We start from the raw sequence: 25648 nt of genomic DNA, 5'->3' as shown, positions 1-25648 counted from the left end.
GCTTTGGAGGCTGGCTGGGACGTGGGGTGGTCGGCGAGATGGCTGCTGGTGCTCCACAGTGCAGAAGGTCCGGGAACCATGGGGCAACGCTTGGCACTTTGGCCCGGGATTGTGGGGTCTGGTGGTGGGACGTGTCTCCGTCCTTCACAGCGCTAATGACGTGTTGATGAAGTTGTTCCCTTTCAAGCAAAAAGGGAGCAAATTGTTCCCTTGCTTTGGCAGCATCTAGGCCATGACTAGCCCTAGAGGACTGGGTGAGGAGGAACTTAGCAGGAGGCACATCCGCCTCTGCCTCTCCTTTACAGCATCCTCCCTCCCCGCTGTGGTCCAGGTGCTCCATCTCCTCTGATACCGGGAGGGGAAATCCTGACCTTCACTGATGCAAAGGACACGAGCCCAAATCAGGCTCCAAAACCCAGGTCAGCATTTTGCCGCAAGCCTGGCAGCATGCGCTGCTGGGCGAGACGCTCGCCCAACGCTGGTGATCAGCCGTCCGTCCTCCCTGCCAGATCCTGAGCCCCTTCCCCAAGGTCGGAGGGAGCAGGTTTGGCTGGGATGAAAGGAAGAAGATGCAGGCAGGGATTTTGCTGCTACCGATATGCAAGGCCAAACTCTTTTTTGCTCAGAAGGGTGTCTGATGGTTTATGCAGGCAGGGTTTGAATGTCCTCAGGCAGCAGATGTGTCAGTAGTTAGTGATCACTTGTTACTTTTTGGCAGGGTAATAGGAGCGGTGCCAACACTTTTGTTGTGAAATCTAAAACCCTGTGAATTGTGTCACAAACGTGAGAATGAGGTCAGGTGCTTCTTGGTTGAGGAAATTCATGGAGCACCTGGGTTCGGAGCTGCGTAAAGTGGGCCAGACCCGAGCTGTTCAAGACTAGGCTGCAGCTTGCCCGTGTTTCCGAACAGTTGCTCTTTTTAGCGATTAATATAACCCTAGTTTTTAGCTGATGGGGTTTTAATAGGAACCATATATAATGTAAGTTTAAAACAGAGGATCCGCAAGAAGTCGTCTCAGATGACAGGCGCAATCGCAGTGTATTGGCAAAGCGCTGCTAGGGCTGTGCTTCGGGTGCAGCATCACATCACCTTGCTGCGGCCACGCGCAGGACCTAAGAGGCCACCTAAGAGGCCACCTAAGAGGCCAACCCTGAGAGGCCGCCTGTTAAGCCCCCCTGAAATCAGGGATAAAACTCACGGATAAAACGTGGGCTCGTTCCTCTCTGGGTGGAGACAGCTGGTAAGAGGCTTCTTATGAAACCGGGACATTTGTTGCTCTGTGCAAGCTCTGAGTTCCACATTGGAGTTAAGATGAACCCAAATCACCTCGAAAAGATCTGATTTTGGGCTGAGCTCACATTTTTGTTTTATGAAGAGGCTTAGTGGTACCAAGACAGCCTCTTGCAGCCTGATATATTTTCTGAGAGGACATTCAAGCACAGATAAGAGCATTCCCAAAGCTATTTGTGTCCCAGCCAAAGGGCGCTGGAATGGGAGCAGACCTGCATTTTATCTCCTGGTGGGAAATGAGTAAAACGAGTTTTCTGGAGGGACGGGGTGAGAGGGGATGGTTCGTAGCCCATCCCTCTGAGCTACCGATCGTGCCAGCTGGAAGCTGGGCTTCGCTGGCCACTCTTTGCGTTCCTCCTCTCACAAACCATCACAAACACGAACCAATAAGGAAAGTTCAAGATGCAGTTGGGCTAAGCACAAATTACAGCGCGAGGTTTTAGCAGCTCATCATCCGTGGTGCTGTGACGTAGCAGGTTTGGATGAACAAGTAAACAAACAGAGTTGTTATACTACAAAAGAATCCTCTGAAAATTCACCCAGGTTTTTAACTGGGTTTAAATCAGATTTTTATGGAGAATTCCTCTCCTCCTTCTGCTGTTATTTTCCCTTCCCTCTGCTCAGCCGGAGCAGCAGGAAGCCAGACGCGCTGCGGCCGTGCAGGCTTCTGGCAGCGTTTCCAGCCGGGCTGCCGAAGGAGGGGTGCCGGAGGACCTGGAGCCTTTGCACACAACCCGGCCAGACCAGGCAGCCTCCAAAGGGAAACTTTTATGTGCAGGAGAGTTTAAGATGGTGGCGTGTCCAGAGCTCCGGTCAGGAGGATTTGATCATCTGATCCAGCTTGGAGGGTTCAGTCATGTGAAGGCTGCAAATCCGATTCTCCCGCGGTGACCAGACCTGCAGGCTGCTGCGGCAGGCAGGATTCGGCCCTATCCAGTCATCCAAAACGTATCTGCTGGACCCAAAAGAAATCGAATTTGGAACTTCTTTGAAATTTGGCCATTGTTAATTATGCCTGCAAGTAATGGCATAACGTAGGCTCCAAGATGTGATGATTTTGAGGCTGCTGCAGGGTCAGGGCTTGGCTTTGAAAAGTGGTGTGAGACGCCAGCCTTACGGAGGATGTTTTACCAGCCCTTTATTTAGGGCAAGTTCTAATGGGCGCTTGGTTCAGGAGAAACTAGTGGTTACGCTGGCTATTTAAACACAAACCTGAGAGATTATAGGTTGACATTGTGTGTTAAACAAAACTATATAATTCTGCAAAATTGAAATGAAATTTAATCAAGCAGCCCAACAAATGCACTAAAAGGCAGGGAAACATCGAGCTAGCAAAAAGCTGGTAGCAGTCGCTCGCTGTCCTTTTATTAAACTCTAATTGGTTGCTTTAAAAAGCTGCCTCTTATTTATTTTCTTTTTCTAGTGCGATCTTGCAAAGCTTAGCCCTCCTACTCCTCTTGGAAAAGCAGGAAAGCGTATTCAGAGCGCTGATAAAAGGTAAACAAACCAGGAGACACAAAGTTTCTTGATATGCTCTAATTGAGCTGGTTTCCTTGCTTCGGCTTTGAAAAGGAACAGCCATGAGGCATTCTCGAGAGAGCCAAGTGAACTGCTGTTATCTCGAAAAGGTCTCCTTCATGTCTCGCTCGTGGGGGCTCCAAGTCTGCTCCGGCCATTGCCTGGAAGTCTAAGAAAAGAAGTCTACTGGCCTCTGATAAAGCACCCATTTTTAGGCCTTGGGAAGGATGGGGTTGTTGACAGTTCATTCCTGTGAAAATTCAGTGCGGTCCAGTCTCCTGATTGTAAATGGAAGGAATATATGGCAGCACTAATGCAAAAGGTATGTGATTAGATAGTCCCGTCTGCTATCTGCCCCGGCTCTCTGCTGATAGGCAGCTCTCGCTGGTGCTAAATGGGAGCCATCAGAGTTGCCAGACTGACGCCAGGCCCTTCATCAACTGGGCTGCAGATAAGGGGAGAAAGCTGCAATCTTCACGTAACACAATGTTTCCCCAGTGGGTGAACTTGAGTATTCCTGGCTGCATCTTTCACAGACATCTCACGGAGCCAGGGAGAGGATAATATATAGTTTCATACTGTAAGGAGTCCAAAAGTTCAGCGTAAGAGATCCTGTCGCAGCCACACGCGGCTCGCTGTTATCTGCCCAGGATTTAGCTTTCTCTTGAACAAGACTAGATACGATGCCAACAGAAAAAGCAGTACCCCCGGATGGTGAGGGCCCTCCAGGCGCTGCGCAGCCCGTGCATTCCTGCGGGAGCTGGGGAAGGAGGCTGGAATGCCGGGGCACACCCGGCCCGATAACTCCCTGCAGACCCGCAGCTCGCCTTAGCAGCAAAAATAGAAAAAAATGATCTGCTTAGGCTCCATGAGGTTGCTCCAAGAACGCGTTGACAGGGTCCCTATTTGCAAAGTGGTGCCAGCTCTGCCCCTTGCAAGTAAGCAGCCTCCAATCGCTGATGGTCGGAGCTCTGGAGGGCCACTGCAGGCCATAGTGAAGATGGCTTCAGCCCTTCCACGATGAAGTCTCCAGGCTGCATGTTGTGTCAGTTCATTCTCTGTACTTCGTGTGTCAGCATATGCTGAGAGTGGGTGCGTGGAGCAGTTCCTTGCTTAATTGAGATTTTGGGTATCAATGGTAGGGTTTGGTCCACAAACCTATTGTGACAGATCCAAAGAGATGCTCTTCCAGATGCATTTCACCCATGTAACATCCAAGTCTTTGGGGATGTGAGCCAGGGAAATCAGCTATCTCAGCATCTCAGCCTCTCAACTAGCTGAACATATGGGGTCATTTCTGGGTTTTGCTACTGCTTGGGAGCCGGAATACGGGTCACAGGCTCTCTCTGCCTTTTATGTGGAACATTGAGCCAATGGAGGTAGATGCTCCTGGTGCCATAGATGTCTCTGCAGATTTCCAGTGATCTAGTTTCTTCCACTTCCAGAAAGTTTCTTCCACCACTAATTTCATCACTTCCTTTTGGTATGCAGTGAATAGTCCTTCTAAGAGCTCTTCCATGTGGCCCTTCTGACTTGCATGGTACATGAGTGCCTTCTAAGACCTGCAAACCCTCCAATGTGAAATTTATGTCAGTTAGAATCTCAGATACGCTAGTTCCGGTTAGACAGTCCATAAAATGTTTTGAAGAGACCTATTTATTATATCATCAAATGCCGGCTGTTTCTAGGAATGTGCTGGAAGCGCTAGGTAGACCTGAAAGTTAGATAGACTTTGTATTTCCTCCTTAAGCCTTATCTTTTTACACACCCTAGAAAAATCTTCCAGCTTATTCATTCATTAAAACAGAAGGGAACTTTCCTCTAATCTTTTCCTGGTGACTCATAAGCTCTGCCAGAGCCATTGGAGGTGTGACGGGAGCATGTGTACGCTGACCCGAGGTTTCTCCAGTGCTTTCAGCTTGGGGTGCCCCAGCAGTGATTTTGTGGCAGAGGGGACTTCAGCGCTGGCTACCAGTCCCGGTGTGTGCCAAGCGCTCGGGTAGGTGTTGCAGCCCGTCCGGAGGCTAGACCAGGAGTTACCTAAGTCAGGGCTAGCGTGGGCGTGCTTCCCTGCAGCGCAATGGGCTGTTGACCACAAATGGACACCTCTGCAGCCAAGCGCGGCGCAGCACGGCTCGCGGAGCCGTTCTCCGAGGGCCTGCCGAGCGCCGCGGCGTGCTCGAGCCGGGCTACGTGTGGGCTCGTGTTAGTCACTGCTTGCAAGGAGTTGAGTGATGGCCAGGGCTGATATGAATGTCGACAGAGCCTTAAAGATTTGTAACTGTCGGCACAAAAGAGCCTCCCACTGAAAATCCTTAGCCTGAAATCCGGGAGTCAGGCCTCCACGGCGGATGCCGGCCGCCGTCACCCGGCAGGGCTCAGCCAACCTGCCCGGCCGACGCTGTGCCGCCAGGGAGGAGCCGGCGAAGGCCCCTCGGGCGGAAATTCGGACAAGCCGCATAGTCAGGCATTACCAGCACTAAAGGTGAAATTCAGTTTAGCTGAATGGATCTGCAAACAGAAAAAAAAGTGGCATTTACAGCAAATATTCCACTCAGTAAATAACATACCTAGGATCATTGCACTGCATTTATTTGGTGCTTGTTCTGCTCTTCTCTTGCTGTGTTCTTTTCTTCCTCTGTTGCTTTTTTAAATGTCTCTTTATTTGTTTGTATTGTATTTTCCGTAGAGTAACTGTATGCCAGTAATTATGCAGTGAGACTACTGTGAGATTGCACATTGAGCTGCTTTCTGATTTTCTTTTAGCTTGTCAATTTGACAAGTTTTGTGAAGCTGGGGCTAAGTCTGAGCGGTTACCTAATATGTACAGCTCAGGTGCAATGCATTGCTTGAGATAAAAGGAAGTGAGCATCATTTTGGGGGGGCTGATGGGTGGTACTAGCTCTAACATCCTGCCGCCTACCAGTGAATGGCTGTCTGGGTCTGCTGCATCGTCTCCTCCAGGCAGAGGAGAGCAGCCAAAAGAGTGTCCAAAAAGGGGGAAAAAAAAATCCTCTTTTTGCAAGCCTGCTGGGAGGCCGTCTCCGGCCATTAGTCTGCCTGCACTCTGCCGTAGCCGCAGATCCTGCGCTGGGGCATGCTGTTCTCCGCGGTACCCCAGGGGTGAGCGTTTAGCAACAAGGGCTGGGATTTTTGCGTGTGTTGGGCCAGATTTTAGCAGCAGCTTTCGAATGTCAAGCTTTGGTTTCGCACCTGAAAATAAGTTGGGTGACACATGCCTGTTGGAGGAAGCGGTCTCCTCGGATCTTACAGCACCCTTGCTCTGGACGTCGTGTCGGAGGCTTGTGCAGCGAAGCGTGGGCCATTTGTTTACGGGAGCAAATTGGAAAGCCAAGTTTAAACACGCAGACCACTGTGTAGTTCAGTGAATCATGCATGCCTAGGACCTGATCCTGCCAGCTCCAGAACATCTCCTGGGAGATCTCTGTGCTCTCAAGTTCCTCCTGATAATGCAATTATTCCTTCGAATTGGAAGTCTAAGGCAGCAGCTCTGCTGTTTAGAGGATTGCAAGGGAGGCCCTAGTGGCTTGGGCTCTGCTTATGAAAAGCCATTAGGGGCCAGCTCACCCCGTTAATTGCCCAGGTAGCATCCTGCAATGTGCCCAGATGTGCCCGGACAAGTGGTTGCATGAACAGCAGATGCAGTTAAACGCATACCCCGGTGCACCGCGAGGCCAGTGGCAGGACTGTCAGCGACGTCTATCGGTTCTGAATCCAGCCCTGATTTATGACAAATCATTCATCATCCTTTTTTTTATTCACAAAGAGCAGATCTCAGTGCTAACCATTGGGCAATATCTGATAAAACCAGCATGAGCAGAGGCTCTTGTGAAGAGACCGAAGCGTGTTGCTGTATTCAGGACGTTTTATCTCTTTCTTTCACTGTACCTCCTGTTGGTTGCTTGGCAACTAGAATAATATTATTGCACTCACATATGTTATGCTACGTATTACCTGCAGTTAGAATTTATTTATCATTTTCACTTAACAGATTCCAGCCCTGCGATGTCGAAGGCTGCACTGGTTGCCATACGGCGCGGCTGCCAAAAAGGAGGTAGTTCCCAGCGTTGAGGGAGTGAGTCACGTTCTTACACACTCAACAGGATTAGACATTTCACTCCTTAATGCTTAAATGGAAGGTCATTAAAACAACACTGTGGTTTGGGGAGGATGGCAACTCCATAACATGCTTATTTTGGTGGCAAGTGAAAAGCTTGGTTTGAATCTAAATTGGGTGACAGTGTGTCATCTCGAAACACGGAGCAGTGCTGGCTCCGGTCTGTCCCGGCGCATGTTGTTTATTATGGTCGTAAAAATGATTTTCTTCATGAGCAGCAGAAATAATGAAGCTCTGGTTTCCTCTGGATTTTTGCATTGTGACTGGATTTCCTATCACAAAGAAAGTGCCGCCTCTAAATCCAGCTTTTTCTGCCAATGTTTCCGTCCTGCCCGTCGATTCTTTGGCATCCTACAGCAGCTGAGCTCCGGGTCGAGTCTTGCCCCAGCGGTGGTGCTCGGACACTGCCGCCCCGGCCGCCCGCGTTCACCGAGCCAGTCGCACGTGGTCCGTCGGAGCTGCCAGCCCGCTGCTAAATCAGGCTGCAACTGCCCCGTGGTTTTGGAAGCCCCGTTTGGTGGGGGAAGGTGGGCCCATGCACGCACGTCTACGCTGCAAATGACCACAGGGACTTTGGTTTTCTTTGAAGATCAGGTTAAAACGTGAAAAATGCCGTATCCTGGAAAAGGCCATGTGAAGCATCCCTGCGGGGCTGCAGAAGCAGGCGAGGAGGAAGAGGAGGAAGGTGGGGCACCAAGGGACCCTGTTGCTGGTCGGGGCCGGGCACGGAGCCACCTTGGGCTGTTACATGGCACGAGGCACATGCAGCAGTTTGAAGGAAACCACCATGAAAACTGCATTCATATTAAACATACCCATAGATCTGCAACGTGTCAGGTTGTGTCTGTCACAGGCGCTGGCTGCTCCTCCAGGCCGATGGAGCTATGAGCAATTCGGAAACCAAATGCCCTTTCCCCAGGGCGCCAGCGTTTCGGTGGGGTGGTTGAGTCTGAGGGACGGATGATGAAACATGTTTCCCTTTAATCTGCTGGGATTATGCATGTTTCGTTGCTGCTTGGGAAGAAACTTCAGCAGGATAAATGATGTTAACAGCAACTAATCTGATGGTGCTAAAGCAAGTTCCTACAAATCACTCGCACGAGGCCGGTGGAAGAGACAAAGCCCGGCATTGCGGTGGGCAGGGGGGACGCTCGCGTGGCTGTTGCATGAACCAGGCAGCTGAAATACGGATGCGATATGTTTTGAGGGCCAAAAATAAGTACAGCGGTCATGGTGAATGCACCAGCCCTGATCGCTGGGCAAACGATGATTTCGTTTGAGAACAGGGAGGAGAATAGAGGTCTCCTACCACCAAGTCATGGGGCTTCTTAATGCGGTGGAGAGACGGTTATCGTATCCAAATGAAGCTCTTATGCTTTCTTGTTGGTGGAGATACCAGGAGAAAACCAAGCCTGGAGGTATTTAGGGATTTTGAATGGAAGAAATCTGTGGAAAATAGAATTGTTTTCCTGTCTCCCAAGACAGTGAATTAGGATTTGGTGTCAAGAGTGAAGGAGTGAGTTCTTCGCTGCGGGTACGGGCCCCAGGTTGCACACACATACCTGAGCTTCCAAAACCGTCTTTAGAGCCTCGAATAAATGAGCCATTTGTCTGAAGTGTCAGGCAAAGGTTCCCCTGGCCCAGGAGCAGACGTGAGGAGAACAGGGCATGAAACGGGGCCCCGGCGTTGGGGACTTCTCCAGGCTGGCTGCAGCACCCGCTTCCGACAAGCACCCGGCGGGATCGCCTCAACCACGGGATGCTGTGTTCCCTAGAGCCTGGTGGTCCTGTCCTCTGTGAACAGCTCGGAGCTTTCTTGGACCTTCTGATCCTTTCTTGACCTGACCTGGCTTTTGTCCTCCACAGATCCTGCGGCAGCAGGTCCCACAGGTCAGTCAAAAGGGGCTGCCTTCCGTCCAATTTAAGTCCACTGCCAGATAATCGCATGGAGAACCATATGCTTGTTTGTTTTGGGAAATGGCGAAAACCTTTTTCTTTTTGCTGTCTTCATTATTCGTGATTTTAGAGATCTCTGTTTTATCCCTCTAGAGTTGTCCCTGTTCTTTGCTAAAGAGTCCTAAACTCGTTAGTCCCCCTTTGTATAGAAATAATCCCCCAATCTCTGGCCATCCTTGTCATTTTTTGTAGATGTTCTAGTTCTGTCATATCTCTGTAGAGAGAAAGGGTCTAGAATTACATGAAGTTAGAAATATTTTTATACTAGCATAGTGAAGTTCTCCCGTGTGCGCCTCTTCCTTTCCCAGTAATCGCTCGTGTTGTTACCGAGTCAGTGCGAGCTAAGTCGGAGAGCAGGAAGGTTTGCATCCCCCAAAGTTACCTTAGTTTTTTCTTTCCCTAATTATATCATCTGGCCTAATATACCCCAGTCTTGCCTTCTTGACCGCTCTTTCTCGTTGTGCTGCCATATCCCGAGTGCACAATCCCACCCAGGTCACCTCCTGAGCTGGTGTGTGTTTGCAGCCGGCGCTCGTGCTCAGCATCGGGGTCAGCTTCTGCGTGCATCACTGCGTGTTAGTTGACATTAAACTTCATTTTTCCTGCTCACTTAGCCTAAAGGTCTCTTCCCACAGTTGTTTTTTTTTTCTTGCAAGTTGTTTTAGTTTTGACTGTCTTAAATAATTTTGTGTCATGGGCAAACTGGGTTGTTTGGGACATTTTGGCTGAGCTCTGCTCGGGGAGGTGGGGAGGAGGGCAGGCAGGTGCTGCTTTATGGCTTTGGCAAGCCTGACCCGAACACTTGCCTTGGTCTGTTTCTCATTTCACCAAAGGTGTTTCTAAATTTTATAAGCTGTAAAAAGGAAAAGGCCCCAAACCCTCTGTTCCTGGGGCGATTCGTACCCGAAGGGCAGGCGTACTCGGCGTTCGACCCTTGGTGTGTAAAACTCTGTCGCCGTACGTGGGTGAGGCAACCGCGGGCAGCTCTGGACAGCTCGGGGCTCCGGACAGACCTGAGCTCTGCTGAGGTTCTCCCTCCGGTCTCACAGGTCCGTGCCGTTCTTGCGTGCGTCTCTTCCAGCGTTAGTGCTGGACGCTGTTTTCAGCATCTCCAGCACAATCCAGAGCTGCAGCTGTAACTTGGAGCAGGATCTGACCCGCTCCCTTCTTCCTTTTCCCTTTCCGTGGAAGCTCAGTCCTGTTTGTAGGTTGGATATGGTAATGTCCACCTACCTTTATGCAGCCTCAACACCAGAATCGCTTCATCTTCTACCAGAGTAGCTTTCGGCCTCTTTCTGTGACTCCTTGGTGTTATCGGCTGCTGGACACCCTTGGTCCTACCACAAGTGCCTTCAGCCTCGGCGTCTGGTCCTGCCTGGGCTCTGTCTCAGGTGTGCCCGGACCAGGATTTGAAGGTAGATGAGCAGAGCAGGGTGCGGCAGCACTTTCATCCACTTGGCTGCTTGAATTAGAGCCTGAGCTCCCAAATAACCGCCCTGTTTTTCTCTCCAGACCTAAAGCTTATGTTCTGCAGAACCTGATGGGCTCAGGAGAGAAAACACTGATACCAAAGGACCGGCTCAGAGTCCTGCCTACACTCCTGACTTGCAGCTCCGTGGCGTAACCACAAGGCCACTCCTTATCCCCTTGGGTATGACCATTATTTGCAGACCCAGAGGAAGCTGGTGAAAGCCCCCAAAGAGCACGCAACTGAGAAAAACCCTGCGCTGCACGCGCAGACCTCAGTTCAACCCAGCGCCGGGGCCGGTAGGTTGGCCCAGGCTGGGAGGCAGCTCCGGGCGCCCCGTCGAGGTGGCCGCGTTTCGGCAGCAGGTACGCGCTGTAGGTGCCCGGAAGGCTCTCCGGCATGAAAAGGCTCTGCACAACTGCAGATTTCGTTTCCCCTCTAAGGCCAGCGTTTGGCTTGCCCCGTGCAAAGCAGCGAGGTTTATTAATAGCCTGTTTCTGGAGCCTCGGCGACTCCGCGGAGGGGAGTTATTCTGCGCAAAACAAAACAGGAAAAGGCAACAATGCGCGAGGCCCCGTCCCGGCGGAGGCTCCGCGCCCGGCGTCGGTCCGGGTGCAGCGGAGGAGCCCGGCGGGCTCGGAGAAGCGCCAAGAGGGTCTGCGGGAGCGCGGGCGCTTTCGCACGCGTTCGTAGCCGAGTGGCTGCCGTGAGCATTCGGGCAAGAGCCCGCGGGAGTTCTCGCTAGAAATGTCCTTCATCCCCAAACCCCACCGTCGTCCGGCTCCTTCCTTTCCCCTCCTCTGCCTAAATACAGATATTCTCCACCAGCCTCGTCCCACTGGGATCCGGCCGTGCTTTGAGCATCGCTGGCTGTTTTCACTGCCCTGTCTCAGCGCATGCCCTCGTGACAGACAGCAATGTGCCTTTCACCAGGAAATTTTAGGACAATATTAACTCTAGGATAAAAATGGACTATTGGCAGTTGCAAAACTTTGAGGGAGAAAGTTCCTTCTAGTGCTGATTAAAACAAATGGTTTGGAATTTTTCTTGGAACGATGAGTTGAAAAAAAATGTTGGTTTGGTTGAATACGTGGTTGGAGCTGCTCTCAAACTTTCATAGCATTTAAAAATGGAATTGTGTGTCATTTAGAAATGAAGGTTATTTCAAAGCAAAGCGTCAAAATGTTTCGTTTTGAAAATGCTTTGGAATCTTCTTCAGCCTCCATCTTACCGGGCAGCGAGCAGCCGGGGGCTGGTGCGCGTTAGGGACGGCTAATTGGGGATCTTTAACTTAAACCCACTCACCTGGGTGGAGGAGCTGAAGACCCGTCGCCGTGGATGTCTGCGGGAGGGATATCTGGCTCCATGTGCCAGGTAGGTTGCGAGGTGAATTAACTCATTCTGCCGAAGGCTCGTCGGCTCTGCTCCCTTTGAACGCCACGAAATTCCTGCTCGTTAGTCATCACCGACACAAGCGGACACAGATTCTTTCCTAAGCGTTCATGTATTTTGTGAAGCTAGAAAGACTTTTAAAATGCAAAAAAAAAAAAAGAAGAAGAAAAAGAAAAGCCTGATGGTTTTACTGAGTTTAAGAATAACCAGGCAGAGCCTGAAGTGTGCAGAGCGCTCGGGTCAAGCCTGCGCTGGATTCTCCTTGTCCTCGGCCCGAAGGAGCTCGAAGCCCGCGTGGTTCCTCCTGCATCAGGGTCGCTCCGAGCTCGCTAGCCCAAGGCTCGTCGTCTTGTGCCGGCCGCTGCCTCGGTTTATTCTACGCGATGCTCCGGCGTGCCGCATGGGCGGGTGACCGCTCTCTTCCCAGCCCTTGGCTGCTTCGCTGCTTCTCCTGAAAGGAAAACCCGGTGGTTTTGGGGGGGTCACATCCACGCCAGCAAACGGGACTTGGAATAAATAGCGGACAGCGAGTGCCTTATACAGGGGCGGACAGATCATTCACAGATACTCACGAAACACAATTTATTAAAAGCAAAATCAGTGTGGCAATTCCCACTTAGGCATCACCGGCGAAATAGGTTCTGCAGCTGAGCAAACGCGACCGCAAGCCCCGTAAGCGATTTGCCCGAGGCCTCAGCAGTAAATCAGCCGCGAGCGGGCTCTTCCCGCTGCCGCGGGCGGTCGGGGGTCCCGCGGGACGGCGCGGGCTGAGGCTGCTCTGCCCCCGGGAGCCGCTTCGGGCGCTTTGGGCCAGCTCGGCATCCTGCAGCACCTGCCTTTCGGGGGTTCCCGCGCCCCACGGGCCCTGCCTGCAGCGGTAACGCGCGTCTTGCAGGAGCTGCCCTGGGGGAGCCGCTCCTGGGTGTTTGCAGGCTCTTTTCAATGTCCTTCTGATTTTGCCCAGCTGCCGGAGCCTCAGGGCCGCGCCGGACCGAGACCGACGGCTTCAGAGGCTGCAGATTGCTCCATAATTTGAATCTTTGACAACGCATGGGAAAATCTGCGGGGACCAGCCTGCATGATGTCCCCGAGTGGCTTCATAAAGACACCGCGGGGGCATTTGGGCCCTCCTGTGTGACGGTGATGAGCGCTCGCGCTCTCAGAAGCGCGCTTGCTGCCTTTCGTTGCACCCGCCCTGGAGGGCAGGATTTAGCCCCCGGGCCATCGCTGTTGTTGTCGGGCCCCGATTTCCAGCCGCCCGAGACAGAAGCCACATGGAGAAAGCTGGGATGCAGAAAGGCTCTATGGAATGTATTTATCTGAAAACAATAGTGTGTCTGGATGGAAAACCAGCTCTCGAAACCAATCATGTGGTTGCTATTAATGTTTTCCAAAACACCCAGAGGTACCTTAGATGTTAAGTATGAATGACCTGCGCTATTTCGCTTGAAGAGCAAAATGTGCGTCTCTGCACCCAAAACCGCTCCTTTATTTCAGGCCAGCGTTGACTCCCCTGCTGCCAGAGGAATTTCCCATTCGCCCCAATTCGCAGTCACGGGGCTCGGTTGCAGACCAGGATGCTGAAGCAGACATCGATGGCTGCGTTTCCGAGTCTCCCCTCCCGAAAGGCCTGGCTGGCTTTCTGCGCGGGATGCCGTCCCGCGGAGCCGGTGCAGGCGGTGCGGGATGTACGCGGGGCTCCGGGCGGGTTTTATGCCAATGCTTTACCCGGTCGGCGAAGCGAGCGGAGCGGAGACGTGCTGCGGCGGCAGAGGCAGAGCCGGACGGTCCACTTCCGCGGCTCGGAGGCTTTGCCGCAGCCCCAGAAACCCGAGATCCGCTGAGAGCCGTGGAGCGGCGATTTCCATTTTTGGTGCGAACTCGGCCTTAAAATAGACAGTCTTCGGCGAGGAAGAAGCGCTGTTGACAGAACGTAGGGAACATTCTTGCCGTGTACTTTCGCGAGGGCCTATCTCGCTCTTGGATCTCCGCGCCGCTTCCTGCAGGTCTCCCGGCGCCGCTTCCCGCGCATTGTTAGCGGCGCTTTTGGAAATGACCTCAGGCGCTTTCCAGTGACCGGCGACCCGCGGTCGGAGTGACTAACCCAGCCCGTCTCCAGCCCTTGGACATGTCCCATTGACTAAATAAATGACAGGCGCTGACATGTGAACAGAAACAAAAACAGCCGAACAAGTGAAACCTTAACTCTTTGCAGCGGAGCAATGTCTCGCAGACGCTCGGCCCCGGGTGACGCGGAGGGACGTTTGCAACGCAACCGGCAGGATTGCAACCCCCGCTTGTACCCGCAGCAGCGGCTTTGTGACGAGCCGTAGGTGGGCCCGTAGGTGCATCCCGCCGCACCTGGTCCCACGAGACCAGGGCGAGACCGGGGCTCGCGAACCTGCCACGCACTCGCAGCACGATGCGCTTTGAAGGGCCCCGTCTAACCGCCTCCGAAATCTAACAACAGTTTTACCAACAAGAATAGAGTGGGTGTTAACAAAGTACATTTGTGGATTTTTTTGGTTGGAAACAGAGGGAAATATTCTCTTTAATACAATCAAAATGTGTTTTACACGCTGTAATTGCAATAATTAATGGTGCTGCTTAGCAGTTATTAGCACTCGGAGCGCTGTAAGGACGTCTGCATTAGCCGGGGTGTAATCGGGAGGTTCGTGGAAATCCAGAAGAAGGAAATAACGATACGGGGAGAGGTTGTAGTGCTGCGGTCTGCCGGCTTCTTGCTTTAATGTAAGTAACAAATAATTCCCCTGGCTCTCGGCGTTCGTGAACAGGGCCATAAAAAAGAAGGGGAAAAAAAAAGGAGGAAACCTCAGGTAATAGAAGTGCCACCCTTGCTTTACGGCTCCGAGAGGACCGGTTGCGGGGTGTCTGGTGATGGTAACGGCTCGTGGTGGGATGGCTGATGCCGGCTCAGTCCGGCACGTGCTGCATCCGTACCGTGAGCACGCCGATGCCGGCACGCGCGGGATCGCGGCCAGGCTGGACGCCGGGCAGGGGAGTCGGAGCCGGTTTGCAGGGTTGGGCCGTGTCGTTGGGCAGGTTCCCGGGTGATCGCCCGGAAAGGAACGGGGAGTGTAAATAAATGGTCAGATTTTGGCCGGGACCTGCCTCGTGGAGGTGATAGGAGCGCAGCCAGCTTACCCCCGCCGAGCGCTTGGCTGCTCGAGGCTTTTGGCACCAAAACGCTCGTGGAAGTGTTTAGTTTCATAGATGCAGGCGACGGTTTCTCAGCATCATTCGAGGCGCGGGGACATCGATGCTGCACGCGACCGCGCCTGCACCACTTTGGTTTTTTTCTAATTACTGGATGTCGGAGAAGAAGCAGCGGTGCTGCTGCCGCGTGCAGGGGTGCAGCTGGGTGGCCTGGGGCGCATTTAAGGGCGATTTGCTCTCAATCAGAGAGCCGATGACTCCAGGCTCAGCGCCTCCTCCCTAATGCTGCTTTCTGTCTTTGCATCCATGTGCATCGGCAAGCCCTGGCGATCCCGCTGCCTGCCAGCAGCAGTTACCCAAAACAACAGAAAAAAAAAAAATAAATGCAGTTTTGGTAACGACTGCCTCTGGCTACCTTTGGTCCCGTTGCAAAGCCGAGGAGACAGGAGTCTCTTTTTCCCTAACAATTTCCATTCTGAGGTTGCAAGAAATTTGGGGAAGGGCCCGAACGGTGCCTGCGGGTCCAACAGCCCCCAGCCCGGCCGGCTGTCGAGGCCAGCCCGTTCGGCCCTCGCTGCCTCCAGCCTCTCCGGCCGGTGACTCAGTCTCTATTTCTGTTCTCTGCCCACTCCTGCTCCTGCCTCTCTGACGGTTTGGTCAGCGGCAGCAGCTTCTCGCTAATGCGTCTTGTGGCTGCTCTCTCCGAGTTATTATTGGAGACGGCTACGAAATAACAGTGCTGCTCTTCAAGACGCTGCTGCGTCGCTGCAGAAACTATTTACCAAAGCCGCGGTAAGCGGCTCCTTACCGAGGGGCACCAGACGCCAGGCGAAGAGCCGCTGCAGCGCAGCAAATTGCCCCGGGCGGCAGCTCCCGGGCGGGGAGACGAGCCAGCGGCCCGGGCTGCCCGTCTCCCTGCTTTCTAAGGGAGAAGAATTATCTTTTTACAAGCCTGCCCGAGTTGGCTCTGACCAGCTCTTCCCAGAAAATACCATCGTAAATAGAAGAGCAAACTATTGCATAAACGGACAGGTTGCCGTTTATATCTGACCTTCCTCAGATCGGCTTTGATGCCTTCGTCAGCCGGTGCTTCCTCCTCCTCCCGGGCGGCTGCGCCGGGAGAGCATCGCGCGCCCGCTGCGGCAGAGCGTGCCTGGTCGAAAGCCATTTTCGACGTGGCTCTATAATCCCTCGCGCTCTGGCCCCGCTCCAGCGGGAATAATCCTCCTCTGATCCCGCCCCCTGGGAACTTCCAGGTCGGTGTTTGCAAATCGTATGGGTAAACAGGGATAGGGGTAGATTGAAAATAATCATCACTGGGGTTTGGCACGTTAGCCCGGTCGTTGGTAGACCGACGTGGTGGCTGCCTGCAGCGCGGGACCGTTTTCCTTGCCAGCACAGACCCTTCCCAGCTCGCGACGGTTCGCAGAAGTCAAGCCCAACCCCAGGAAAGGGCCGTTTCGGAGCGGGGTGTTATCTGCCTGGAAAAGGCTCCAGAGAGGCAGCCCGTCTCCACCGGCTGCTGAATAAATGCTGATAAAAAGGACAAACTGCTGCGTGTTTGTTATGGGTGGTGTGGTTTTTAGATGTGTCCTCTGGTGGACGCGGGGCGGGGGGGGTAATTCCCTTCCTATTTGAACAGAGCATCTGGTTCGTGTGATATTGCTCGACTCCTGCAGCCAGAACGGGACAGAGGGACGTCCCGGCCAGCCCGGCTGCTCCGCCCGCGCGCGGGGAAGTGACGACCGAGGCCGAGGCACACGCCGTGAATTTCCGTGGGGCTGGGGACCCCCAAAGTGCTCCCATGCAGGCAGCCGGCCGGACCGACGTCTTCCCCCGGGGAAGCACGGCAGAGAGCGGCACAGCCCTGGAGGAAAGTGCAGGGAGGAAACTACTGTCCCTAAGCCCACCGGAAAGCCACGACCGGCCGCTGCGTTGGGGGAGCAGATGCCGCGCTCTTCCTCGCTGCTCCATGCCGGAGCACATCCAGTTCGCTCTGCAGCGCCTTGGGGTCCCGGCCAGCAAGGCTGAAGGTGATTTCTCTTCCCCATCCACCTCTCCAGCCTGTAGCAGTGTCTCCTGGTGCGAGTCCTGGTTGCTGCTCGCTGCTGCAGAGCCGCCCGATCTAGTGAAGGCTGGTTGGTCGCTCCCAGCTGATCAAGAGGCAGCGTGTCCTGCTGCACTAGGGCTCAAGAGTCAACGTCCTCGTCCTCTCCACCCACATACCTCCTTTTTTCAGACTCTAGGTTCAAAAGGACATTGCAAACAGCTCTCAGTGGTATCAGGAAAGACACTAACAGGTTTGATGGCAGGTAGATCTTCCCCCAGGTCAGCAGGTTCCTTCCAGAGTCCAGAGCACTAACGATGCCGCCATCCACTCCTGCGCTGGGCTGGCACTCAGGAGAGCGACGTCCTGCTGCCATCTATTGAGTATGGGAAACAGAGGAAGGGTGACAAGATCCTGCTGCTATTGGGGGTTACAGGTTTGCTTTCCAACCCCAAGAAGTCCTTAGAAACCCATGTCCGGAGGAGCAGTGGCCTACGCTTCTCCGGCCTCTCTGGGAAGAAGGTACAGTCGGTATTTTCGAAGTCGCTCCCCCAGCGCTCGTTGTGTCGTACAGCAGTTTGGGAACTCGTGCTCTTCTGAGACGGACCGTGGAGCTGCACAGCTGGGGAGCAGCCCCAGGGGACGGCCCTGTCCCTGCGAGCCGGTCGGCCTGTCCCGGACGCTGACAGCAGGCGCCAGACTGGGACCGTTGGCACCATCTCACTGAGCCTCCAACCAGCGAGACCCGCCGCTGGTGCTGGCGTGGGCTGGCCGTCCCGCCAAACCGGCCACCTGGACGTGGTGTTTGGTGGGCCATTCGCGATCTTCTGAGCAACCAGCAGTTCCTATCGGTTGGCAATACGGATTCATTACGCTCAGGTAGGGGAAAATGGGAAAGAAAGGAGCGGTTTAGGGCAGGGACTCCCCAGCCGGGGTGCATACAAGCGAGCTGCGAGCATCTTCACTAAGCCGGGCTTTGGCTCTTCCCCAGAGGTGGGAGCGGGTGGAGAACCAGGACAGCTGCCACGTCCCAGCACGCTGCTCCTTAGGTGGAGAAGCTTTTCCGTTCTGGACTCTCACGTGAGCTCTGTTCCTTTATGGGCCCAGACTCTCACTGCTACCTCGGGCAAATCTCTTTTCCCCGGACGAGCAGCGGTAATTAGCTCTCTGCCTCCCACGGGACCCTGTGAGAGCTGGGTACCAGCACGCCTCTGTGGGTCCTTCCTGCTACAAGCCCTCTAGATGAATAAAAAAGGAAGTTAATAGTAATTCACTGCCTCCCTGGAGTGTTGTAAGAATACAGTGAAGGTAAGTTAATGGTGCTTGCATGTGGTCGAGAAGAAGAGCATGCGGAGGTGGTAGCAGAGAAGTTGCAGAGGCTTTGGTAGGTTGGTTTGGTTAGGCAGCTGGAGTTGCAGTCTTGGCCAATAAACTGGAATTTACCCAATTCTGTGACTCTGCCCAGCCAGCCAGAGGATGGGCTCGCTTGGGAGATGGCAGCAGTCACATTCCCGGCCCTGCCTGCGATCAGGAGATGGACTGGCTTCTGGAGGATGCATAGAAGTCATTGACACAAAATCTGTTGAACCGCAGAAAAAATTTGGCTTGGGTTCAGTTCATGTCAGGTGGCTTCTCCCTCTTCCCCGGCTGGTTTGTGCCTGTCCCGTTGGAGCTGCCCAACGCCTAAAGCTCAGCGATGCGCCGGCGGCCTGGCAGAAGCCGGCACGGCTGAGGACCGGTGATGCTCGGGTGTCTCTCGCTGATCATCTCCTGCGTAACGCTGGATGTCCTCGGCACACTTCATGGAGCGATTTGTCCTCTTCAGCTTGCAGGAAGCTCTGCTCTGGTGAGCTTGCGCTGGATTTTGAGGCTGGCTGCTTGCACCTGCCCAGAGAGAAGGGGCTTCTCAGCCAGGATTTCAGCACCCCTGGAAAAGGCAGGATAAGATCCTGCTTGTGCTTCACGTTTCCCTGAGTGTCCTAGGACTGACAGAAGAGCCAAGGGCTCCCTTAGGGTTGTTCTCTCCTCGGAAGAATTTCAGATTACTATACAGGAGACATTAGAGGCACAGACTGAAATTGTGGAAGGGGTCTGTACTCAGGGCTGTGATATTTGCTGCTGTTCTCTGCTCCATGGATGGGGCGTGGGGGGAAGCGGTGCCCTGCAGCTCCTGCTGCTCCAGGGTCCTTTGCCCCAGCTGAAGTTGGAAGCAAAAGACTGAAGGCCGGCGGTGAAGCCGTCGCCTTTGCAGTGGGGCGAGGGTCTCCCTGTGCGTAGGATGTACCTTTGGAGACACCCCCCAAAATGTATTTTTTCACTTCGCACTGCCTGGAATATATAATAGTGCGACTACGTAAAGAGGCTGCATTTCTGGTCGCTTCGCATTGCTCGGAAGGAGAAAGTGGGTGACTGTTCCCCTCCGGCTGAACTGGGAAATGACGCCACGAGGCAGCGGGGCAGCCGTGTGCTGGGAGCATCCCGTGCCGAGCTGGTGCCGGGAGGGGCCAGCCAGGCCCCGGGCCGCAGTCCCGGCTCCGTGCTGGCTGCAGATCGGAGTCGCTCTTGTTTTCCTTCTTCTGCCCACAGATATGCACTCAGCAGTGCTGCAGGTTTTTGCAACACAAAGAAATGTTCTTCCTAGTGGGGAAAAAAGAGAAAAGAGAGAGGGAGGAAAAAACAAGGAAGAGTAGGCATAGGGAAGCAAGAGCAAGGAGGAGAGATGGAAATGCAGCCTTTGCTCAGGGGAAAACCCACCTTTCTCTGCGGTGAGGACTGGTGTTAGCTCTGCATGAACCCAGTCTCTGTCCTGCAAAACGTGAGATGCTTGTGCTTTCCTTGGATTGCACCGGGGCTTAACTGGGATGTCTCGAGCTTGTTTTCCTGGAAAAATGAAAGCAAGCAAAGCAGGGGATAATCCTGCACTCGTGACACTTGCCCGATACGGGGGCTAAGTCCCTGCTCTTGCTGACTCCAACCCGGGGACTGGATCCAGCTTCCCGTGTCCTGGCTGGGTGCTCTCCTCTCCGGCCTTAGACGCTTTCTGCCCGAATAACTGCTTAATTATTTATACGAATTGGCCCAGCTCCACGCAGCGAGATTTAGGAACTGGCCCTGCAGTGCCCAGCAGAGCGGGGGCCTCTCGGGGCCGCGGGGCGCAGGCTGCCGTCCCGGGGCCGAGCGAGGGGCTCGCCGGGGGTGGCACGTTGCGGATGGATGCTCCGGCCCGCCGGCCGGGACCTGCTGGGAGGCAGCGTCGCCCCTGCGGCTTCGACTAGGAGCCCAGCGCGGAGCTGGGCAGCCTTTCCAGACAGCACTTCGTGGAAGCTAGCAGGCTGCTACAAAAAAGTTTTGATTGCACCAAACTGGCATTTTCTGACACCAAAACGCGACCCATGCTGTCCAGCAGGCTCCCAGCAGCCCGCGCGGAGCGTGCTCTTTGCCATCCGTCCCCAAGGCTGCAGCGCTGGTGTTGAAATGCTGCTGCAGCCCTGGAAACTGTGAGTCAGCTCGTCCCACCCACAGCAGATACCCGTGGGAAGGGCCCCGGAGCCGGCAGCGCGCTCGCCTGGGCAGCTCCCATTAACCATTAACACCAATTTCGGGTCCAGCGAATCGCACTGGCGGGCTAATTTCTGCCTGATTTTGTTCTTCTCCCCCTGCTAGTTCGGGGTCTCCCGTGCAATTTGGAAGATTTTGTTCCAAGCTGCCCCTGAGCGATTCGTCCTCAGCGCCCCGGAGCCATCCCGCGCCGCAGCAGCTCTGCAGACCGCGGCTGTGAAATCCCCCGTCAAGGAAAATTCCTTCGAGCTGTTTTAGCTTGGATTTATCAAAATGCCTTGTTCTGATTTTTGCTTTTTCCGCTTTGAAGCCGGTCCTGAGTCCCGCCGCAGTATGTTACTGCGCAGAAGACACTTACAGGGGTGACATGAAAAAGTCAGGTTGAAGAGGAAAATCACAGCGTTGCCGTCGGGACGTGCGGAGCGGGACCTTCCCGTGGTCTCGGACCTTTTCTCTCTCCGGTTGCTTTGGGCCTCAGCTGCCAGTAAAACCAGCCTGATTTTAGGGGCCTTTCCGCTGCGGCAGAGGCGCAGCGGCTTGCTGGGGGTTTCGGTGGCTGGGTCCCGCCGTCCCCTCGCAGAGCCCGTCCGTGCATGGCCCCACCGCAGCCCCCTTTGCAAGGCACGGAAATACCCTAAGCACTGAGCTGCTTAAAAAAATACGCACTTAAATGACAATTATTATTTGGGATTTTTAACTTCTGCATCTTTGGCTGGAAACGTTTTAAAACGCTACAGATAAAAAAGCTGGAAAATTATGAGATTATGTTTTCTTGCCGAAAACCGGCGGTGCAGGTCCGTGCGGGCAGGTCTGGCCCCGGCGTGGGGGCACCCGCGGAGCCGGCCCTCGTCCCCCGGCTGCAGGTCGCCTTTGGGGACGGGTTTGCGCCGGTGCCCTTGCGGCCAGCCGCCGTCCTCCGGGGCCCGGGAGGATTTGGCTTTATATAGCGCCTGGGAGATCGATGTCGGATAACGCTGGCAGGCTTTCAAAAGCTGCTGTGCCAAGCCCTGTAGCCCGTGCTCCAGAGCATCTTGCAGGAGCGCTTGCTGTTACGACAGGGAAAAGGGAAAAAAAGCGGGGGGAAGGCAGCAGAAGAGCACATAGCTGCTACTTACTAAAAATCCTTTAATAGCCAACATTAGTATAAATCATATGTGCATCATGACAAGTACAAGTGAGTTCTCTGCTTCTCTTGCCCCATGTTAGAGCGTGAAACGATGTGCTCTTGTGGGAAGCCCCCGAAACGGATGGCGCTCGAAACAACCTGTCCTGAACCGAAACAGTGCTATAGTTAAGATTTATATATATATATTTAAATGTCAGTAATTGCACATTTGTGACATTGCCATTTGGATCTTACTGCCAATAAGATTTTGGAAAGAAAAGCATCAGCGGCGTTTAGGGAGGTAAATCCCTGGGTTGTATTTGATAGCTCGATCCACGTGGAGTTCAGACAAGCGTGGGCATCTCCCTGCAGCAGCTCAGGGATGGGCAGCGATCCTGGCCAGCTCTCGAGCCAGGAAATCCTGCATTCTGCTTCCAGATCTGCAGCTGAAGCTTTTTGCAGCCTTTCTGGGTCATTTATCTTGTCTTTGGTCCCTAAGGTGAAGGAAGGTTAATCGCCCTGTCCCGCGCAGCTGGAGGCTGGCTGACTTCTGCAGAGCTGCAAAGCAGGCGGTAGGCGCGAGGTGCCGTTCGGCGGCTCGGCGAGAGCAGCGCGCTCCAGCGCGGTCACCATGCAACGTCGCTTCCACGCAAAGTGAGTCAGTACTCGAGTAAGATCATCTGTTTTGGTTTCTGCACGGGGTTGTGGCAGGTCAGGGGAGACGAGTACGACGCAGGACGGTTGGTCTCTGCCGTATCGCTCGGAAAACCCTGCGAAGCCGAAGCCCGTGCGCACGAAGCCCCGCCGTGCACGCTGCTGGGGGGACGTGCCGGTTTCACGGCGGTTGCTGTGGCAGGGACATTCAATGGTGCAGTTTCCAAGGGGAAAGTAAACTCATTTTGCTGCTGATACCCGTAACTGCCCCTCTGCACACCCAGAAAACACCTAATAGGGATTTTCCTATATTCTTTGCTCTATTTCTATTTATTCTTTCCAAGCAGACTATGCGCCTAAGGCGGAAACTAGAAGGTGCTGTTTGAGAAGTCTGTGCATTTGGAGGCTTGGATGTTAAAAGCAAGCAGAAACGTAAGATGGCATGTTTCATCTTTGACCAGGGAATTTACTCGGGGGGCTCGTCCTCTTGAGCCAGCCGCAGCCGCGGTGCAGGTGGGTGCCAAAAAGAAAAGCGGTGGCACATCACACCCAGCACCCGCGACCTGGCTAACCGCATCCCATTTCTGCACGTTTCCTAAAAGCCACCCAGAGAAGGGCCGGGGAAGAAGGAGCTTTGCCTCCCGGCCTGCTGATCAGTGAGGGCAGCGGTGATTCCAAAGCAAAGCACCTCGTTATGCAAAACTGCAGTCATGCTGCCGCAAGCCTCTGGGTGACACACACGGACTCGTTTCACGCTAAATCTTGTGGAATCTCTTAAATCAAGGTGAAAAATGCCACATTAAGCTTTGCCATGAAAACTGTCCTAACTTAAAGTCTGTTTAAAAGCATGCTCTTAGGTATATGAAGGTATAATATTAGGTACATTAAGGCATAGTAAGTATATTAAGGCAGCTACGGGTTCAGCTGTGGCAAAAGGGTTTAGGGGAAATGTGGAAATAATGTATAAATGTATGGCAGGAGCTGCTGAAAAAATGACAAGCGAGAAAAGTCATGAACATTCAGATTGTCTAAAATTTGTTGGTTGAAATATTGTTTTTATTGTCTTTTTCTAGCTGGTCATCTGCTGGGAGATAAATTGCAAAGATTCAATTTTGACTTATTAATAAAAATGTCCAGGTGATGCTAAGGCTGATGCTCCAGACAAAGTTCTCTTCTGCTCTGTTCTGCCCTTATCAGTAGCTTTCTGGTGATTTACATGAAGCGCTTGTATGTTTGCAAGGGAAAAGGTCCCTTTGCGGAGAGCAAATCGATCCTATTTGAGAATGAACAGAGAAAGGGCAGACGAGCGGTTAAAAAAGACAGAGAAGTGACTCAGCCAGTTCCTTACTGCACCCTAGTAAAATTTTTGGCCAGAAGTTTTGCATGTTCTGGTGTTGCACAAGCGCAACCTTTAACAGCATCCGCGCGGTGCTGCCAGTTAGGCTGCGAGCATCGCGCACGCTGGCAGCTCGGTGCAGCCGTCGCAGCTGCTCCTTCCAGAGCGCTGCATGTTCCCCGCTGGCACCGAAACCCTCGGAGCCCTGAGCGGTGGCTGCTCTGCGGTTTCACGGAGAACCCTCCTCCCCGTGGGAGCTCCCCGGGGGGGGGAAAAGATGCACCGGGAAATGTTGCATAAATTGCAACTTTGGGGTTTTGGCGATAGTAATAGCCATTTCTTGCTCTTTTTTTTTGGGGGGGGGTGGCTTGATAGCCCTGCAATAAAGGGGGCGAAGTTTTCGCCCCAGATGCCGCTGGGGGCGGAACACCTCGGCGAGCCGCCCCCCCCGGGGCCGCCCCCCCGGGGCCGCCCGCGCCCCCCTCTAGCGGCCGCGGCGCCGCCGCCCGGCCGGCACCGCGCCTCCCGCCCTCTCCCCTCCCCGCGGCGCCGCGGCCGGGCCCCGCCGCCCCCGAGCCGGCTGCCGCCGCCGCCGCCCGGGGCCCCGCGCCGCGCCGGGCCGCGCCGTCGGGGTGCGCGCGGGTCCCGCGGAGCCTCTTTCATTCACGGCCGCGGCGCGGCGCGGCGGGGGCGGGGCCGCGTCGGCGGGCGGGCCAATGGGCGTCGGCGGGGGCCGCGCGTCACGCGTCGGCCAGCCAATGGCGTCTCGCCGGGCCTGAACTTTTGCCACCCGGGACAAGTCGCTGCATCGCGGGGGTGTGTCCGCGCCGCGGCGGCTCCAGCGGGGGAGCGGCGTTAACCCGCGCCGCGCCGCCGCCCGCGCCGCCCTGACCTAGTTTCCCCCGCGGCGGAGCAGCGCGGGGCTCGGCGGAGCAGCGCGGAGGGCGGCGAGCGGCGTCCTCGTCGGGGGGGGGGGGGGGGGGTGGGGGCGGACGCGCCGTCGAGGGTGGGCAGGCGGAGGGGAGCGTGCAGAACGTCCTGCGTGGGGGGGGGGAGGGCAGAAACGAGCCCAAATAAAATAAAATAATCAAATAAATAAATAAATTAAATAAATAAATAAATAGAAATGCTGTGACGCCGCTCCGTGGGGGGGGGGGGGAAATCTGAGGGGGGGGGTAGGCACGCCCGTTTTAATGCACCCCCCACCCCGTGGGGGGGTCCCGCTGCCCCTGCGAGCCCCGCGCATACGACCCCCGCGAGGGGGGGGGAGGGAGGGGGTTGTCCCAGGCGGGGGGCGGGCTGGCGCGGCGGAGCGCGCCCTCGGGGCGCGGGCCGGGGGGGGGGGGGGTTGGGGGTGCGCGTGTCCCTTTAAGAGTTCGGAAACTTGAGCCCTTGTTTGCGCAACAATCGGCGCGGCGCGGGGCCGCCAAAGTGTCTAGACTGGCACATGATGGGCGGCAGCCAATCGCGCCGCCGCGCGCCGGGGGGCCCTGCGTGCGCGCCCGGGCGACACAAAAGCCAGCGAGGGCGCGCGGGCGCCGCGAGGCAGCAGCGCGGCCGCGGCAGCGCAGCGCCGCGCAGCCCCCGCCGGACCCGCCGCGGCGCGACGGAGGATTTCCAGCCGCTCCTTCTGGGATATTTACAATTGCCGTTCATGTGCTGAAACCTGCTTTTTTTTCCTCTTTTTTTTTTTTTTGCTTTTTTTCCCTTTTTTCCCTTTTTTTTCCATTTTTTCCCTTTTTTCCCCCCTCCTTCTCCTCCTTAAGGGAAATAACTCCGAGCCGGGACCCGATGCGAGTCCACTGATCCGGGCAGCGCTGGCGGATTTGGTCACCTACCTTTTATGTTCCAGTGGCGAAGGAGCCCGGCGAGCGCGGCGCTTCCCCAGGAGGAGCCGGGGGGCTTTCGCGGGCTGGCCCGGCCTTGCGACCCCCCCCCCCCCCCCCGCCGCCGCCCCCGCTGCTCCCGCGCTGTTTTCCGCGCCGGCGGAGCGGCAGCCGCTGAGCGC

At 54.8% G+C, this 25648-nt stretch overlaps 2 long non-coding RNA genes across 2 annotated transcripts in view; one reads left to right on the top strand and one right to left on the bottom strand.

The window, feature by feature from the left end:
- LOC135329416 (uncharacterized) overlaps positions 1-22780 on the top strand; it is a 177566-nt gene extending 154786 nt beyond the window's left edge. The window contains exons 5-6 of the long non-coding RNA XR_010390910.1: positions 22150-22304; positions 22652-22780. This is a non-coding gene — a long non-coding RNA (uncharacterized LOC135329416). The remainder of the gene's footprint in view (positions 1-22149; positions 22305-22651) is intronic.
- LOC135329417 (uncharacterized) lies at positions 21654-25585 on the bottom strand. The gene is made up of 2 exons (XR_010390911.1): positions 25479-25585; positions 21654-23577 (listed from the first exon to the last, which is right to left on the bottom strand). It is a non-coding gene; the product is annotated as an uncharacterized LOC135329417 (long non-coding RNA).
- Between the last annotated feature and the right edge of the window lie 63 nt (positions 25586-25648).

The sequence above is a fragment of the Dromaius novaehollandiae genome, chromosome 10 (genome assembly GCF_036370855.1).
Source record: "Dromaius novaehollandiae isolate bDroNov1 chromosome 10, bDroNov1.hap1, whole genome shotgun sequence".
Classification (NCBI taxonomy): domain Eukaryota; kingdom Metazoa; phylum Chordata; class Aves; order Casuariiformes; family Dromaiidae; genus Dromaius; species Dromaius novaehollandiae.
Note: the sequence above shows the minus strand (reverse complement) of the source record. Positions and strands in the feature narration are given on the sequence as shown.